The 20,478-nt window shown below is 35.9% G+C and overlaps 1 protein-coding gene across 12 annotated transcripts in view; it reads right to left on the bottom strand.

The window, feature by feature from the left end:
• Positions 1–7,892: 7,892 nt before the first annotated feature.
• Epb41l2 (erythrocyte membrane protein band 4.1 like 2) overlaps positions 7,893–20,478 on the bottom strand; it is a 196,506-nt gene continuing 183,920 nt past the window's right edge. For all 12 annotated transcript variants that reach the window (XM_077801974.1, XM_026380655.2, XM_026380689.2 and 9 more), the window contains one exon: positions 7,893–9,096. The gene's annotated coding sequence lies outside the window, so the exon portion shown is untranslated. The remainder of the gene's footprint in view (positions 9,097–20,478) is intronic.

The following is a 20,478-nucleotide window of genomic DNA, read 5'->3' as shown; positions in this document are numbered from 1 at the left end:
AGTCATTTTCCTAAAGGTAAGCAGTAATATTCTCTCTCCAGGCTGAGGGCAAGCGAGATCATTTAGTCCAAAATAAAATATCACCAGTTTAAATCTCCATTTAGCAACATCCACTTAAAAACTGTAAACAGATGGGCAAAAGTGATGTCGTTGATCTTCTAACCAGGGCTATGGCAAGTGTCATCCTTCCTATTTTGTTCTTTTAATGAGAGAGATGGTGACAGATTAACTGGTGCATTCACAGAACCTCAGAGTCCTGCATTCCAAAACAGAAACCAGCTTGCCTGTCTCATACATCCTAGACTGCCAGGCTAGAGAGCCATTTTGGATGTGATGGAAAGCATGTGGAGGTGTTGTAATTACTCAACTTTAATCCCTACTCTTCAAGCCCTAGGAGGTAATGGTGCATGTAAATTTAATTAGTATGGAAAGAGCATCAATTTTCTCACACAGGAAGAAAAAATCTCTAACATCCTGCTTTAATCTGTGTCAGTTGCCTCGAGAAGTATCTCTTGGGGTAGAGGTCTCGGTTTCATACTGGCCATAGACAACCTTCCTCTACTATTGCCATGAACATTTTATATCTCCTACAGCAAAAGTTTTGATTACCTTATCTCCCCAAATCCTGAAATTTCTAGACCTTGACCTACAGTCCTGAAAATATCATCACCCTGATCAAAAACAAATTTCTAAAATAAAATTGCCCAAAACAGTCATTATGAAAAAAATTATGTCTTTTGAATGCCTGAAAGTTTATGTGGCGTTAGATCCAAAACAAGGTTATTGATCAGGTTCTGGCCTTCAATAACTTGCATTTATACCATAGCAGAGAGGTAAGTATTGAAAATATGCAGGGTGACTAGGTATCTTTCACTCAACTTCATATACATGTTTGAGTGGCCAGCAGTCAAAAAGGAAAAAAAAAAAAAAATTTGGAAAGAGCAGATTAACTTGGAGTTAGCAGAGTAAAATTGTTAGGAGCTCAGACCAATGAGTCAAATCAAGTAGGGTTTGAAATCCAGTTCTGTTAACAACGGCCTTTCTATTTCTATTTTAAAGCTTCAGCTTCCTCATCTGTAAAATAGAAATCAGAGCAGGGCACAGCTGTGGAATAGGCATGGGATAAAATGAGGTGATGCACACAAGGTTCTTAACAGTGCCCAGTCTGCAGAACACTCTTACTCATTACTACCCCTGCTGGCCTGTACATTCCAAGAAGGCAGAGAGGGTGTCATTGACAAAATAGCTATTGTTAGAATCATTAAGTAAATCTTCCTTGGCCACACACCTTGAAAGCAGTAGAGATAGGATTTAAACCCTGGTTCTCTGGCTCCAGAGCCAGTCTCCTCAGTAGATACACTACTCCTGGAGAAATAAACGCCAGATAGGCAGAGTATCTGCCCAATGGAAGGATCCTTTTGATCCAGGCAAATAAACTTACCACCAATTTGAAAAAAAAGCCCCATAGGGAAATCTGAAATAAGGCAGAATTTGACAAAAGCTTTGAATAATTATTCTTATTGATGATGGCAGTTAATCCACCTGAGTCAGAGATTGTATTTCTTCACCCAGGGCCCAACAGGGAAAACCTCATTGCAAGCAGAATTTTCCACAATAACAAACTCAGATGTTTTCAAGGATACCTGCCTGTCTAATCTCTCTGAACACCTTCCTAAACAGACCTACTAAAATAAAATGATGGCCCAATTGCAATTGTCTTTTAGGAGAAGGATAAATTATTTTATTCCTCTTATTCTTTACATGATGTGTAGCACACACTGTTCCCTGGATAGGTGACTCACTGTAGACCTATGAGCTTCTTCTTGTTTCCTCTAGTTCTCTTCTTTCAGTATTATTATTCAGGTCATCCATTTCCAGCTCTAATTTGTATCTTGGTCCTTCATTCAAAACACTTGTTATACAGCTAGCCATTGGTAATTCAAAAAGAAAGGGAGGAAATTACTCATATTTCAATGTGTTCAAAAGCAAAGTCATGGGCTACCTCAAAGGGATATCTGAAATAGCAATAACTTATGGGGACATGAAACCCTGTGGCTGAAAGTGTGAACTCTGAAGTCAGACTGCCTGACATCAAATCTTGAACCAATGAGTTTTGGTGATCTTGGGATAGTTGCTTCACCTTGATATCTGTCTGCCTCAGACTGCTCATCTATAAATGAATATTAATAATACTGGTGACCAGCTTATGTCATTACAAGAATTAAGGGCTTCACTCTATGTCTGGCACACAATAAGTGCTTGGCAAATATTGGCCATTGAATCATGATTCATGTAACCGAGAATTGTCATCATAAGCACATGCCCCCACTCCTGAGCAAGACAAGCATTTGTGGAGGCCTAGAAGAATCCACATCAGGGAAAGATGCATGTCCTAGGGTGTGTGGCATATAAAATAACTGACAAGGGATGTGCATGAATTTGTGTGAAAGACAAAGAAAATTTTCAGTTTTAATTCTAAAAACATTTATCATTTCCCATGAGTTTAGAAGCTCCTGGTATCTGGCATGATTAAATTGTAATTCTGCACATAAAACTTAAAAGCAAAAGCAGGATTAATTTTGTGTTGGTGGTGTTCAATAAGGGAGATGTTTGTTTGATGTGCCAATAAAATATGTGTTGGGATCTTAAGAGAGATCTCAGGGTTAGCTAAAGATCAAATCTGGGGAGGTGCAATAGTACACGTCTGTCATCCTAGCTACTCAGGGGGTTGTGGAGGAGGGTGGAAAGTTTGAGGTCTATCTGGGCAACTTAGACCTCTCAAAATATTAAAAGACCTAGGGATGCAGCTCAGTGGTAGATTGCCACTGGGTTCAATGCCTAGCACAGGGTGGTAGAAGGGGGGCTCAAATCTGTTTAGTTGCAAGTGAGAAATTAGTTGAAGCTGCAGGAGATGAACTCACAGAAACATGGTACATAACAAAAGCCGAAGGGAGAAGACTGAGAGTGGGGAGGAGAATGCATTCATCTCAAATCCTTGAAGAAAACTGGGGACTGGAAAATGCCACTAGACTTGGTCAATAGGAGTAATGAGGATGTAATCAACACGGTTAAATAGGTTGGTTGAGTAGCTTTAACTAGTTATATTCTAAGAGGCTAAAGAATGTGCAAGTTGTGAAAAGTTGAAACGATCAGTGTATTCAGTAAAAGATGCCAAAAGGTAGAGGGAAAGGACTGCTGTGACTTTTGTATGAATTATAAATGCCTAAATGAATTTGGGGAAGGAGCAGAGTACTGTTCCCTCAACTCCTGGCCTACTCACAAGCTTCGTGTCAGCTTATTAAATGTGGGAGTCTAAACTTAATCAACAATTAATCTGCTAAATGTTTGGCTTATGACAATCTTGACCTTTTCTTTAGAAGTGACTGAGACGGTGAGTGAGTTCTGACTTGCCCTGAAGACCTGGGCTTCTCTAACTCACTAGGGCCACCATTCAGAAAGCTAGCTTAGTAGCCACTTATGAGCTGTAAAGAACCAATGGCACTCAGCTGTCTGCAAATTACTAACTGGCATTCTTCCTTTCAGTTAATGAAGAACTACCTCAGATTGCTCACCACCAATACAAGCACAAGGGTGGGTCGTCCCTGCACCAGAAAATGAAAAGGACGTGACTGTTTGAACTGACCAATAGCTAAAACACAATGAATTTCTACTGGTCATAGAGCAATGTCAACAGTTTAAATAATAAAGTAGGTTGATAAATTAGAAGCACAGCAAAAGTAGAATTCTAGGGCGACTATTCTGAGCCACATGAAAAGTGGCAGTTATTGACCAAGAGGACTTCTAAGACTCGGCATCAACAGTTCTTAGAAAAGTACCAAGTACACAAGATTTACTTGCATAAGCTCAATGGATTGGATGCATCATGTTTAAAATCTACTGTTTACTTTGAAATGCACTTTCAAATAAAATTCTCAGGCATCAGTATTACATAATCCCATGAAAACTCACATTATTCTGATTTTAGAGGTGAGAAAACTCCAGAAGATATCAAATGAATAGCAAAAGATGAGTGCCCTAGAGGGAGCTCTGTGGATGCCCTATGAAAGGTGTCCACCTTGTTCCTCTAGTAGGGCAGCAACTCTTCCACAATACCCTTGCAGAAGTTTCTGGACCTGAGTATGCATCTCTCCATTTCCCAAGAGCTTTCACAAATCACTGTGACAAACACAAAACAAGAGGAATCTCTCAATACTAGGGACAGACCACTCATCAATGGTGCTCTCAGCATGGTGCGAATTGAGAATATGGCATTTTGGTGCTGGGAAAAGAAAGAGAGAACACAATGTTCACATAACTCCTGGTGAGAAGAATTCAAGTCTTTGCCTATAAAACCAAAACACCAGGGAGCTATTTCTAACTATGGAAAGAAGTCAAAATTTCAATAGCAGAATTCTTCTTCTATAGGAACCCTGAAGAGCCAACATAAATAACTGAAAGAAACATTTAATTCAATGTGGTGGTTTAAATAGATTACTATTGTACTCTTCACATTTCCCTACTAACATTAACAAAAGATGTTCAGTATGTCCTAAATCTGGTTATATTCCAGTCTTTGCACGTGACTAATGGGGTATTGGTGATTCACTTTATAAAACAGTAAATTTTGTCAGCACCAATTTTGGTAGTGACAGTCATATAAAATACTGTGGGGATGACTCAAAACATAAATAAAGCAAAGCATCACCAGTGTGAGATATATTCTGCTTATTCCCTTCAACCCCACCCCAAAATTCCTCATATGCATTATGAATGGTCTGTTTGCACATCTTACATAATATAACCCACTGTTCAACTGAAGACACTCATTTCTCCATTTTATTGCACTCGATTACAATGAAAATGTCTGCTGGGGCTTTCAGACAGATAATTTATAACAACAGTGTTCATGCCATATGGAAGGAATAACACTATTTTTTTGGTTCTGGGAGGGATCTCTTTTTAGCCTTTGATGGAATCAGCCTGTGTAAAAATGCTTTCTTTAACAGAAGGTGTGAAAGGACACATCATACCCTCATCTCAGCAGCTGCCAGCCAAATCTGTGGTGCAGCCTTCAGAGTTCACTCCATTTTCCTCCAGAAATAGGCACTCTGAGAGCCTGAGTTTGGGCTATGGTAGATGCCTTCCTACCACCTCCCCTATTGTGGTAACAGATGAGTTCTAAACATACATGTTTCCTACAATAAGCATATCCAAGTAGTTTAAATCAAGACCTATTTCTTGTTGCTGCTGAATAAAGTGGGAGTAAGGAAATCGCCAATGAAATTATGACTGGACTCGTGAACTTTCTATGCATAGAGAGGAACAGTAATATGTTCATTTTCCCATGGAGAAAATGAGTCCCAAAGATTTCATTACCATCTGTTTGAAGGCCCTAACAAATTGGTCAGATTAACCACTAAGCATGGCCAAGTGGCTGCAGGTTAACTCTTTGCTCTTCGCATGCTCGTAGATCCACTTTAAGATTTCATTTTTTTCATTACTGCCACCAAAACAAGCTGTCTCAGTCTTCATCCAAATAAGGTCCAGTCTCCTTATATCACTCATAGGCACGTCCATTCAATGTTCCAAAGCCTTTTACCAGGGGCCACAAACACTCCCACAACCCAAAATGGTCTCAGCTTGACAATTTCTAATCTTATTTCTAATGTGAAAGTGAAAGACTTTCCAGCTAGAGATAATGTTTCTCCAACTAAATCTTCAGTAAGATAATGGGTGCTTTAAGTTCTGTCACACACTGTTTTATTCAATGAAAATTTACCAACAAATTTTTTTTTTTTTAAACAGAACTAACCTAAAGCTGATAACATTAACTTTCTTTCTCTTGTTGATCACTGGTAATTTGATACTGCCAAAGATGATCTGCAGTGGCTGGGGTTGTAGCTCAGTGGTGGAGCTCTTGCCTAGCACATGTAAGGCACTGGGTTTGCTTCCCAGCACCCCATAAAGAAAAATAAATAAAGGCATTGTGTTCATCTACAACTAAAAATTAAAACAAAACAAAAAAGATGGTTTGCAAAGACAGAGAGGGACTGCCAATCTGTGGATATTCCATATTCCAATGCTGTATTGTTGATAAAATAGAAAATTGGGCATAGAAATACTATTTGCGATGACACTTGTAAAAAGCTAAATGCTTATAACTATAATCTGGCCAGGTAACAATTTCTAGAATTTTCTAGTAGCAATAGTAAAAATCAAGAACAGATTTCCCTTGAAAACTTATTTGGTTGAAAAAAAAAATCTCAGATATCAGAACTCGTAACTAATAAACTCTCAGAATTCATGTCAAACATTCTGTAAATCAATTTTCTGATTTGTGTTTATAAAGTTTTCAAACTATGCTCATAAGATTCTTGCTTTCTGGGCTGGGGTTGTGGCTCTGGGTTGGATCCTTGTGCACCACATAAAATTAAATAAATAAAATAAAGGTATGGTGTCCAACTACAACTAAAAAATGTTAAAAAAAAAAAAAGAGATTCTTGCTTTCTGACTTTATAACTAGCATGTGCTAATCAGAAAAGACCTCTTGAGTTTTTATCAGCATTGAGGCAGTGGCATCTATCCTGACATGGGTGACAAACAGAATGAAGCAAGAACCATATAATCAAAAATTTTATTTATAATTTCAATTAAATAGACTAGGAATTCAGAAATATTCTTTCCACCTTATTAAACTTGTTCAAATCCCTATCTCAAAACCTAGATTTGGGGCTGTCAAAGTTCAGTTTACCAAGTAAGATCATGACATCCTAAGACATACAAAATATTTAAAAAGACACCCGTGCTGATGTCACACATGGGATTATCAACATTTTTCCTAAGTGGCTCTTTGGGTACTAAGTCCTCAAAGATGCTCTCAGTGGCTCCAGAATGTCAACCTGTCCTTGCTTTCTCAGCTGAGTAAAACTGAGCCCTAAATGAACACAGCACCCTCCATTCCCTAGAGTCCATAGGTGCTGTAAAGACAAACTTTCTTTTAATCACTGCTATTATAATTAGATACATGAAAGAATATGTTCTCAAAACCCCTGGGAAGATCAATCTATGATTTAACTACACTACACATAAAAAACTTTCTGATGAGAAATATATTTTCAGAATCATATTTGGTTTCATATTTCTAAGCCTTGGCTTTCTGAGAGGAGTTGTTTTTCTAAGAATTAGAGAGAAAGTGAAAAGGGCCTTCACAATTTCACGATAATTTAGTGGGAACAGATCTCAAAGACAAGTTATGCAAATTATATTTAATGCACTCACTTTAAGTGACTACAAGAGAAATTCTATGTAACATTTGAAAAGAAATATACCATTTGTCATTTGCTGTTCAGCGTTTAAAAGAAAATTTAACACATCATCTGATGTGCCTGGGTGAAATCTTTGCAATAAACCCTCCTAATCAGACTTGGATGCAGCCGCCCACCCCAACCCTAGCAGTCTGGTCTGCCTGATAGGTTAAGGCGGAGTACACACAAAGTTAAAAAGCACATGAAACAGAGGAGCAGGACTCAGATGGTACAACTAAAACAGTTGCTGAAAGCAAAACAACAACAACAAAAAGATACAAAGGAAGCAAGCAAAAATATCCCTTGGAGAATTTATAAAAGCTGGGGTACTATTTAAGCAGGCGGAAAGAATCTGGCATGCTAAACATTAGATTTACAAACTTTCAACATTGCTTTCACCATTTCAAATCAGTGATGCTGGCAGCAGCATCAAAATTACAAAACAGTGGAAAACGGAATTTTATTCTGCAAAATACTAGTAGGACTTCTGATGAAAACATCACTCCCAATTTATTTTTTAAAACCTTTATAATAAAAAAGGAAAAGAAACATGTTTAGAGAATAAACAAAACTTTATTTTATAACAGTATTACAGAAAGCAAAATATCATTTAATACAACTTGAAGCTGCTATAAATCTAATCTGGCATCATAACTATACATAGGGTCAAAAGCAAAAGAAGAAATTTTCAATACAGTTAATAAGTCCCTATTAGGTCTCTGGTGTCACCTTTAAATGGTATAGCTTTCTTATAACCACCACAGTCCCCTACCCTTCTCTCAGCATCCTCAAACCTGTGTGAATCATCAAACTATCTGAAAGAGATATTTGCTCAATAACAAAAGGTCAGTTTTACACATAGACAAGGAGGTTTAATACAAAGCAAGTGTTCTATCCAAGTGTTCAAATAATGGAAAGTATTGAAATTTGGAAATGTTAAAAAAGAAAGCACTAAGGTTTTAAGCTGCCTGAATTTTTTAGTAGAAGGGAAGAAACAGATTTCTCTTCTCTTCCCTCCTGTTCTGGAATGCTGTCGAAGAGCATGTGACTGAGAAGCACTGGCACTGGGGTGCATCTCTGAGCACAGTGCATGGTCAGTGAACTTCATAATTCTCCAGTCTGAAGATTTTCTGACTCTTTACTAAAAGTAAAAAGTCACAAGACTGGAAAGTCAAAAGGGTTCAATATAAAAAAAATCCCCAGTGAAATTCTCAAACATTAGAAAATTTTCCAAGATGTAAGAAATGCTTTTAATCTTATTAATATTTTTCTCATACAGTATATTTACTGCAATCTGAAAATTGTAAATATTGACTGTAAGAATTCAATGGAAAGAATCTGGAAGAAGAAAACCCACTATCTAAATTAGTCACAGAGTTTCCTTTCCGCACAACAGCACCTGTTCAAGTGAACAGCACCGTACCAGCCCAGGCTGGCTTTGTTCACTGTCATTTAAGCAAATGAGTCATGAAAAGCAGGTAGTTGCACACAAAGTAAACAGGAAATAAAACGAAACTACTTAATTTAAAAAAAATAGAAAAAAGAAAGGGAAAAAAAAAACCCAAGAATATTTAGAAGTGGTTATAAAACAAAATATATTAAAAATGCGCGAGAATGGTACAGACCAGAGCTGTTAAGGTAAGGTTTGGTGTTGGCATTTTAATTCTTCAGGCTTCTGGTCACTGTTACCAGCCATAGCACAAATTTGCTGGAGTAGTGGTGTGGCATTAAGACTTGGAATGGTCAAATTCTTTAGGTTCATAAAGTTGTATGTTGTTTAGAAGATGACTTTCTAGGAGGAAAAAAAGAGAGAGAGATAAGGTTTAAATATTCCAAAAACAGAAGATGGAAGAAAATGTTAAGTAATGCTCATCAAGTTTTTAATCAAGCAATCAACTGTCATCCACCAAGATCTATTGTAAATAATGTTTACCAGAAGACTAGCACAAGTGGCTATTCCAATTTTGAGAGCTCTAAAATTTCTGGAGAATTGACAACTACACTACAACTAAAAAATAAGACTGCAGTGCAGAGATTTAATCAACATAAGACAGAGATAATCTGCATATTATACAGCCTCCCATCCACAGTTTTGTTTTCTGTAGTTTCAGTTACCTATAGTCAACTGTGGTCCAAAAATACTATGTGGAAAATTAAAGAAATAAACAGTTCATAAGTTTTAAACTCAGGACCAATCTGAGGATGGCATGATGAAATCTCACCCTATTCCCCGCAATCCATGTACCAGCCCAGCCCTCTGTGCAGCATATACACACTGTACATGATACCCATCCATTAGTCACTTAAGAGATGTCTCCGTTTTCAGGCTGAGTGTTGCAGCAGCACAGTGCTCGTGTTCAAGAAATCCTTATTTTATTTAAGAAACGCCAAAAGTACAAGAGCAGTTATGCTGGCAATTCAGATATGCCAAAAAGGAGCCATAAAGCTCTTTCTCTAAGTAAAAAAGTGAAAGGCTAAGGGAGGAACAGTACATATACTCATTTAGTACTATTCGTAGTTTCAGGCACTCATTAGTCTTGGAAAATCTCCCCATTGGGTGAGGGGGGAACACTCTAAGAGAGAAACAAGTGGAGATTTTAAAGCTAGATTGAGAGTTAGAAAGCCAAAGCCCATTTTCACTTCATTAACATGAATAGAAAAGGTGCTCCAGGTGAAGAGAATAGAAAGATGCATACAGGTGGAAAGGCACATGGAATTATGATATTAGAATGGGTATAAAAGTGTATGTTCTAGAGAAAACAGGAATGAAAAAATAATAGGATAGTGAAGCAATGAACTTTATTAAATTAAGCATGGAACAATCATTGATGTAAGATAAGGTAAATATTAGGTCTATTCTTTAATACTAGACTGAGAAGTGTGGACTCAATCTAATATGAAAACAACAAAAAAAGAATGAATTCAGAAAGAACATCCAGACAAAAAGACCAGCGGGCAGTCTACTGTCATGATCCAGAGCAGAGTACAAAAGCCAGGGAAAGGCAAAAGGCAGATCAAAACACCAAAAAGGGTAGGAAGTTCATACAGGGCATGATAAGTGCAGGAAAGAAAGCTGGAAACTGCTTCCTCTTTGGTTTTGAGGAAGGGTTTGGCAGGGCCTGTTGTATGTTCTGAAAACTCTGCTGTGGCTTTAGGGTGGTGAATAGGCTGAAGGCAGTGCATCATAGGCAGGAGTCTGGGCTGGCTGAAAAAGATGGCAAAGGTCATTTATTTTCACTAGATGGCAGTACCCAGATATGAGTGATTACCACTGACAGGTCCACTCAGATTTGGAGAAAAGTGCAAGTGTGGTGATTAAGAAGGCAGTATCTGAGAACAGCGGACTTAGAGCCTAGGTAAGGCATTAGCACAGCACCAGGAATGTACATTTGGGAGTTGGCATGTAGAGATCCAAGTCAAAACCAACAGACAGAAATAAGTCTCTTATGAATACAACGAAAAATGAGGCACAGTCTTGGGAAATTCTATTATCAAAGGTAAGCAAAAAGATTTAAAAAAAAAAAAAAACACACAATGGTACACTGTCCTCCTGGAAAAAAAGGTTTTAAGAAGGCAAATATTTATTTTCAATTTCAGCTTGATTAGGAATTTTGGCAAATGCTAAGTAATTACAGAGGACAGTGGAGAGTGATAATTAATGTTCTTTCCAAAAGGCACTGGTCCCAAAGTCACTTAGAATGTATACTCTTTTGGTTAGATAAAATTAAGGCTGATTGTAATGAAAAAATATCCCCATCAATTAGATGTATCACAGATAATATTATAGCATCTTGATTATTCAGGACAGATTGATGAATCAAATTCATTGTTTCCTATCCTGCTGTTTGCCTTAGGCTATTTTATTACTCATTAGCACTTCTGCTTGATTCCAGGCAGGGGGAAATCAATGGAGAAACATAAAAGAGTCTTTTGCTAGGTTAGTTATCATGAAAAGGTGAGGGATTATAAGGAGAAATGGATAAAATTATCACTTAAATTGCATTTGGGCATTATCCAAGACCGTTAGTCATGCTACCTACTCTTGTTCTCCAAGAACTGGTATGTATCTCTGTTTGCTCTGCTTAATAAATATGTATCATTTGTTGGATAGAGCTGACATTTTGCTTAGCTTACATTAGAAAACAAACCCTTTAACCTGATGAAATAATATTTTGGATATATTAGGTTAATAAAATGTGTTATTACAATGAAAAAAAAAAAAACAAAAGAAAAACAATTTCGTGATTAGTTGTCCCTGGAAACCTATAGAGAGAACAAGATTTAGGATTCTCTTCACCATTTTCTCTAAGTTCTGTGTTACTTTATTTCTTGGAATTTGTTTTCAGAAAAAATATATAAATTTCACTTTGTAATGAGTCATAAATTTGTAAAAGAAAGCTAAAATTAAACTTGTTTCAAAGTTATTATAGGAAACTAGGAGTATATAGTAAATGAAGATAGTTCTTGATCTCAAAAAACCTTCAAAGTTTACTGAGTTAAATATAGAGAAAAAGACATAGTTACCCACATAAACTTAAATATCATTTATTTCCATTTACACAAACTACTAGAAAGTAAGCTAAATTTTGCTGGTTGTATTATTACAAATTTTAACCTTGATGTGCTTTTTGGATTCCAAATTGCTTTCAGAATCAAAGAAAACTACCTTTAATTTTTGTTATAATGTTCAATGCACTTATTTTCTTATTCTTTAAAAAAGAAGTTTAGTGTAACTCTAAATTAATTAAATATAGGTTGAGTGAGAACACTCAGATTTATTATTACTCTGGACAAATAAGTAGTAACATTAAATGAAGATTTTTTATATATCCATGTATCTTTTGATTCTTCATGTATTTAAATAAAGAAAGGTGTTCTTAAGTACTAAACAAGTAGTTTTAAATTAAGGAGAAAATATAAAAATGGCATCACTAATGTCATTGGTACAGAAGCATCAGACTTTTTAATTTTTTCTGTCCTTTGGCAGGAATAAGAAATTTAATATGTGACAATTTTTCATAGACTAGGTTTTGGATCTAAATGATTGAACCCATATTCCTAACTAAACTGAAAACTAGGCACTAGATCTTCACTTAAGAACTATAAAAAGTTTCAAGAACCCTTTTCTTTTCAAGCTTGAATTCTGCCTCATATTTGTAGAGTCCAAACATCTGTACTTTGTCAATAATAAATTGATAGGTGCTAAATATAAACATTAATTCAAACTACTTTCACTTTCACAATATGGTAAGGTTCCTCTTAAGTTTGCATAAGGTGATAGCTGTTAAGTATATGAATTCTCCTTATGTGTTAGAATTGTGGTCAAGTAAATAAACACCCAGAAGTATACAATGTCAGTAAACACTAAAAACTACTGCAGTCACAATTCTTAGCCTGTGTCCCCCTCTATTGGCCATTGTGAGAATAGGTCAATGTGGCTAAATTTAATTGAATCATAGGTCTTATTCTATGTCCAAATTCTTCCAAGGGTACAGGATGGTTGCATATTTTGCCTTAAGTACTCACAGGAGATTCAGAATTCTAATTTATGCAATTTTATTGTATCATATGGTAGCTTTGTTTTTAAAAAATTTACTGCCGGGCTAGAAATTAAACCCAGGGCCTTGCACATGCCAGGCAAATGCTCAACCACTGAGCTATGTGCCCACTCCCTCATAGTGTACCTGATGAGCAGTGAGGGAAAAGTGAAGTGCAAGACTAGAAGTGCTATGATCTCATCTGAAAAACACAGTTTCATGGTTTCAAGAGACAAGGAGCTCACATAGGGAGATTAATCTTTATAGTGCTCTACTCCAGAAATTGATTCAATAAATTGATTTTAAAAAGCATTTGACACAAACTACTAGAAATGATGCCTCTAAGTGATAAAGCACAAAGAGAGAAATATCAATAAAGATGCAAAAATATTGTTCATCTCCAAAATAATGCAGGAAAATCATGTGAATAATAATGCAAGAAAATGTTTCTTCGAATTAATGAGGATTCAATTACCTTAGAGCAGTAATATAATCAGAGATTTTGAAAACAAAGTATTTATGTAAGACACAATGCAATTATTTCCTAAATAAAAAATGAGTTCCATATGCTCAGGTGTAAACTTCAATTTTAAATATGATATTTTATGAATTTAACAGCTACTTCTGAACTTTAATTTTATTCTTTTGTTTTCAATTTGTATGTTAAGTTTTGAAAAGAATGTCCACTGTTTACATTAGAAAAATCCAAAAGCCCAAAATATAAGCATGTTAAATTTCTCTTTGGTTAAACTAGAAAAATGGTCTTAAGTACTAAACAAGTAGTTAAAACGTTTATATTACCCCTATGATACAGACGGATTGTAATTTCCAAACTTTGAGGGTTGCTGAGACTCTCTTAAGGTGTCACAGAGTCCAAACTATTTCCTTACACATACTAAAATCAATATTTCAGAGCATTGACTTTTTCACCAATGGTGTAACAATGATGAGTTAACCTGCTGGCATCTTGGCATAGGTCAAAGGAGCTAGTATACCACCAATGTACTAAAAGTCACTGTATCCTTCACCAGCACACACACTCAGTGAAAGGGAACTCCATTTTCATTTATGGATGTCCCTGATCAAACATCACTCCCACTACATACAGACACAGGAGGACACCCAGAGGAAAAGCATTTGTATGAATGTTTGAACTATGAGTTGAAGCTGCTTGGTTTTTGTTTTTTTGTAAATTACCTCTTTTTACTTGAGAGAATTAAGAGCAGGCTCTGTTATTCAAGTTAAATATTTGGCAGACATTTTCCTGTAAATGAAATGCCTGTCACTTACAAAAACAACTGACAGTATTGGTTGATAATAATGAATTTCAGGCAAAAATTTAGAATTTTGTAAAATAGTGTTCTGACCACTACAAGAGCTTGATAGCATCCCAATATTTAAAAACTCTTCTGATGAGATGAGCGGCAACCACTGATCATTTTACTGTCTCAATCACTTTGCCTTTTTCAGGATGTCATATAGTTGAAATCATATAGTACGTTCAGGCTTTTCAGACACGCTTCCTTCACTTAGTGTTTTTTTTTTTTTTAAGTTAAAATTTTTAAGCCTCTCAGTTTTGATTTATTATATGGTAAATTTCATATAATATCAATAAAGATAATTCAATATTCAATAAAGATAATTCACATAAAAGCTGTTTGAGATTTTCAATAATTTTTTTAAATATTTATTTTTTAGTTTTAGGTGGACACAATGTCTTTATTTTTATTTTTTTTTATGTGGTGTTGAGGATCGAACCCAGTGCCCCGCACATGCCAGGCGAGCACGCTACCACTTGAGACACATCCCCAGCCCTTCAATAATTTTTAATAGGAGTTTAAAGTAGTCCTGAGACAATTACTTTGAGAGCCACTTACATCAGAAATCTGCAATCCCTATGCTATTGCTATTTTCTTCTTTCAGAGAGATCTGTGTATCTCCTAAATAGAGGGAAAATTTACATCTAGTGACCTTTACCTTTTCCCTAAGATGAAGCTCAGCACCTGTTCTACAAGTGATTCAACAAAATACTCCTGCTTCTCCTGGTTTGCTAGAACACATCAATGCTGTTGGGAGTCCCAAATCTCTTCATGAGACCCTCCCTTCTGTGGGCCCTTTGAAGCCTGTGCTTCTTATTTAGGCCTCTCAGGACTGGGGTGGCCCTCTTGAGGCCTGCTTTCTCTCAATGAACTGTATTATATTACATTTATTGGCAGACACCCTAACAATTTGAATTCATAGACAAAATTTCCATTAAAAGTTTTCTGGAATCACAAAGTTAAGTATATTTGCATTCAGGAGATTCAATTTCAATGTTTCTCCAAACTCCCACCCCACTCCCCACCCCCCAGTTAAGGCATGCATTTGTCTTTCACACAGGTGCACCTCTCAGGAGATTTTCAGAAGCATCTACTTGCCTTCCCTCCAAACTGCTTGGTCCAAGCCTCACTTTGCTTTTAAGCCAGTTTTACTCCTTTGTCTTTGAAAGGTAAGCTGTCAGTTAGCTCATCAGTCCAATCACATGGTTTTTCTTTAAAACTAACAGTAATTTTTGTTAGAAACCTCATGCTTGATACATTCAAGTCACTCTACTTAAAGAATTATTACCATCCTGCAATTTTAGAATATCCTAATAAAAATGTCAACCATTCCACTTTCAAGAGCAGAAGTTATAAGCAAAAAAGGGTGGGTGAAGTTTGAAGATTAAACTATTTTTCATTCACATTTAAAATCACTGCTTTTCTTTTTCTATTTTCTGAGATGTAGGAAAAAAAGAAATAATACTTTTTCCTACCTAATTTTTAAACATGAATATTTTATAAAATATTATCTTACTAGTCCATTTAGCTTAATATTAAACCTGCAATCTCAAACATTTTCTGTTCAAAATAAAATTTTCTAAAATCAATCAAGTTTATTTGAAAGATTCCCATAATGAATCCTTTTGCAAAGCCACATGTAGTGCAGACTCAGTTTGAGGGTTGCTTTGGGCATTGCCACTTGCTGAGTGGCTTGAACAAAGGACCTTTGTAGGCTTTTTAGGTCTTGGGATCCTCGTTTATCACAGAGGATACTAGGTACTTAGATAATAAGCTCTCAACATAGAATGCCTACTCTGCTTGGCTATAAGTGTTACCTAATATTATTTACAGATTTTCACATATGATCTCATTCCTGATTTTGTTCCTAAATTAAATTCAATCAGGTGTCAGTTCAGTTCCTCATTAATAATTTCATGAACCAGTCTAATGGTTTCCTTACATACAATCTAGCAACCTTTCAATCAATCCTACACACTAAATGGCAAATTCATATTACTAAAGGACAGTGATAAAACTGCTACACCTACATCATCCAAGTGTCCTATGCAAAGTCCAATACAAAGCATTGTTTTACTAAGGTACTGGCTTGGAATGTAACACCTGCAACTTGCCTCCAATAAATCTTCCCAGATCTGCTGGGAACTAGACACAGCCCCAATGCAGGATCTGTACTTCCCATTCATTTCCAGCCCATTGTTTTTTCCATACCTCTTTCATCTCTGCCCAGTCTCCATCCATCCAGATCCTCCTCTCCACTGCTAAGCAAAGGAGTTTTTCTGCTACCTTTTTAGGGACAGTTTTCCTAGTCTGCCTATCAGAAAGTTTCTTCTAATGACGGTTACCACTCTATCTAGGTTCCTCTTCAAACACTTTTACCCTAAATGTTATTTGTATGCACATTCCTATACCCCTCTCTCTCTCACACAACTATCATAGTGACTTACATAAGAGGTTCACGATATGTGTTAATGAATCCAAGAGTTAGAGTTACAGGGACCAATGTGTAATGTAAGAATAAAGAACAAGGGTTTGGAAAGGAAAAAAAAATTGCATTATGTTGTTAGGAATAAAATACTAATCCCTGTTTTCTTTATTGCTTTTCATTTGCCAATTTTCTTGTTTAAGTGGAAAAATACTGGGTTCATTTTTCTGTTCTTTTGTTGATTTGCTGTCTCTTTGTTATCCCAGGAGAACTCTTACTTTCTTCAGAAAAATTAGTTTTCCCAAATCTCCAAAGCTTTGACAAAAACTTCTAAGATATGGCCAACACTAGTAAGGTCTTCTGGTTCACTCTGATGGATCACATTTTGTGGGGACTTGATATGAAAGCATTCTACAAAATCTTAAAGATTATTTTAAATAACAAGTGGACTATGTATAGTCACACTCCATACTTTATTCTTTTTAAGCTTTTATCAAGGTTAGGTTCATAAGATAAGTAGTGGATAGCAATGAAAAACAGTTCTCTGGGCATCAAATAAAAGCTTTAGAAATAGTAATAATACCTCTGTCTTTTAGCAGAGCATCTTTGAAGCATAGATGAACAGAACTCAACAAAGTTTTATTTTGTCTTAATAGGAAGGTTGCAAGAATAAACTAATTCATTTCTAGACTCAATTTTCTCACTTATTATCTGAGGAAGCATGAGAAAAAAATCACTTCCCTCATGAAGTTAAATAAATACACAAAACTCTATTAAATAAATATATTAAACACTATTCCATATTGTGTCAGTCTTTTTTCAAACCTAAGAGAAATAAACAATGAACCACTAATGTAAGTCACATATGTATTAAAATTTTCCCAGAAGCCACATTTAAAAAATGTATATTTTAATATAGTCTGTTTAACTCAATATATCCAAATCATTTCAACAATTAAAAATTAGAGATATTTGACATGTTTCTTCTTACATCTTTGAAATTTAGTACGTATTTTACACATAAAACATATCTCAATTTGGACTAGCCACATGGCAAGTGGGTATTGGCTACTGTACTAGCAGAGCAGGAATAGATTCCTGTTTGTTCTAATGTTAACTGAAACATTTTGATGCACAAAAGTGCCAAGATGATTTTTAAAATATAAAGCTCACGAGGAAAGGAGTATCTTATAATACACACATAACACACACACACACACAGTTTGCTACTACATCAAAATTCCTCCCCAATTAAAAAAAACTGTAGGATATCCAACAGAAAACTTCTTCAGATAAAGGCATCTATACATAAACTTTATACCTGGATGGATAGGTAGGTAATTTGAGTGGGGAGACTGGGAACCAATGACCCCTATCTGAAAGGTTGACAGAACTTTGGGGGCATAGAAAGCACTTCCCAGTCTGAGAGTGACAGCCATTGTAGCCATGAAGGAAATCTGGCTCAGTGTTTAAGAGCTTCTGATTTTTCCAAGATTGCTGGATATTTTCCAATATTAAAATAGTGTTAATAATTCGAATTCTAAAACACACTGTTTGAGCAAAAGAAAAAAACACAACAAAACTCCAGATATGGCTAGCACATCTCCAATTTGTCAATTTTGTTTTGCCCCTCTCTCCAGTTTTTGTTCCCATTTTTAATCCTTAATGAGTATAATAAGTGCAAAATTTGTGACTAAGGGGTTAACAGCTCTAACAAATCTATAAAAAAAAAGAGATAATAAGCCTTTGAACAGAAAACTGGACAGAAGGACACAAACTGGCAATTCAAAGAAATGTAAATTATACTTTTATGTGTATGTTTAAAATATGTGTGAGCACCTGTATTCCAATCTTACTAGTAATAAAAAAATTTTTTTAAATGCAATAGAAAATGTTCTTTCCTCCCAAGTAAAAAATGGGGGAAATCATGCTCTTTTCCAAGCAGAATGGTAACAATTTTTTAAAATGTCTTATACTATTTAGTGCTGGCAAGCATGTGGGGAAACATGCACATCAACTGTTGGTATGAATCTAGAGATGCAGAAACTTTAAGTAGGGCAATTTGGCAATATGTCAAAAACCCTCTGTGGCTTACCAACTCTAATTTTTAAAAGATATTTTTCCTAGCGAAACAATAAAATTAATATAAAAAATATACAAAGACATAATCTTTATACTGTATACATAAATGTTAGTAGAAGGATAATCTAAATGTCTACTAATAGAGCTTATTTCACTAAACTATTATGTATCCAATTCAATTTAGCTGTTTAAAAAAAAATAAAGATGAGATAATAACCAGGAATAATATCTTCAATGCAGAGTTAAGTGAAAAGCAGGATACATAATACAGCTTACATACACATAAGCACATGAAAAGGGATTATCTACCTCTGGGAGCAGGGACCTATGGGGTCACTTAAATTTTCTACTCTCTCCATTTTTAAAAATTATAATCTCCCTTGTATTGCCGGGGGGTGGGAGGTAGGGAGGAGAGAGAGAAGGAAAAAAAAAAAAACAACAGCAAATATGGTTTCACTTGGGAAAATAGTCATTAATAATTGTGTCCAAGAGCAAATCATGGGAAATGAGCACCCTGGTGTTGCTATATGCCCAACAGCAGCAGAATTTAGCATGTCTTCTGTTGGGAAGTTTAAATATATTATAACTCTTGAAAAACACCTGCCATATTTATAAATGTTAAGTTAGAACATCCCACAGCATTCCAGAATGAAAACTGGCTGTGTCTAAAACTCATTAAACTTGCTTTTTATTTCAATGTAGAAGTCTTCATTTGGGGTGTGATTAAGCTATATTGAAAACTAAACTGAAATTAAATGCTAATTTCAGATAAGAGACTAGTACAACTAAGAAAATAAGATAAAATAAAAATATAAAATATTCGATATGCCTGAAAATGCCTGGCACCTGAACTGAAAACATTCATCTGGAAGTTAACGGGTCTATGCTTCTCTTTAAACAACAGGCCAGATGTAAATGAGGAGCTTGTGATTGGCTGGAGCACAATTCAGCCAACAAGTCAAGTTGGTTAGACAGCTAATGCTAATTTCCAGTTTGGATTTTTTGAATTCATGTTTTGAAACCCTGAATGTCCCTGACTACTCTGAAACTTTGCTTTGAATACAGTATTTTTTTGTTTCAAGATTAGTACTCATGTATGTATGAATAATACAGAAAGCAACAGTACGAATTTTACAGTTTTCTATTGTGGGTTGTAGACTGGAGCTCAGTGTATACCTAAGAATGTGAGTGGCCAAGTTTTTGTTAATCTTAGTACCAGATCTACCAGCTGCTTGAGACCTAATGCTCTCCCATCTTCTCAGATGGACACAGGCAGAGCTAACACAGGAAGAAAAGACCCCCACCCCCATGTTCTCAGGCCAATACAGGACTCCCTCACTACAGCTGACTGAGGCAGTTCTACACTTCTGTTTTACCAATCCAAAACACAGGCTCATCTGATTTCTATGCCGTATTTAATACTTGATCACTCTTCCCTCTCGGAGCTTTCCTGACAGTTTTTATAACCTCCATTTTCCTACCTTCTGCTTGTCTTCCCCTACATCCTGTTGCCCAGGTAGCTCTAGATAACACCTGTCAAGCTGAAGGGTCATGAGTACATGACAGGCAGCTCTGGTAACTGCTTAGTAGCTCCTAGTGCCTTCCAGCTCCTGCGCCTCCTGGACCTCTCTACTTAGGATGCTACACATGAACCTCAAACTTAACCACCTCTTGGGTTAACACTTTTATTTTTATTTGACTTTTATTAAGAGTAGAAAGGTTTCATGGGTGGCTCTATAAATTACAAAAAAAGTTTTACAACCTGCCACAGAAGCAAACCCTTCTGCAAATGCTGTTACCATCCCATTTGC

This window comes from Urocitellus parryii, chromosome 8 (assembly GCF_045843805.1).
Source record: "Urocitellus parryii isolate mUroPar1 chromosome 8, mUroPar1.hap1, whole genome shotgun sequence".
NCBI lineage: Eukaryota > Metazoa > Chordata > Mammalia > Rodentia > Sciuridae > Urocitellus > Urocitellus parryii.
This window is presented reverse-complemented; position numbering and strand designations above follow the sequence as displayed.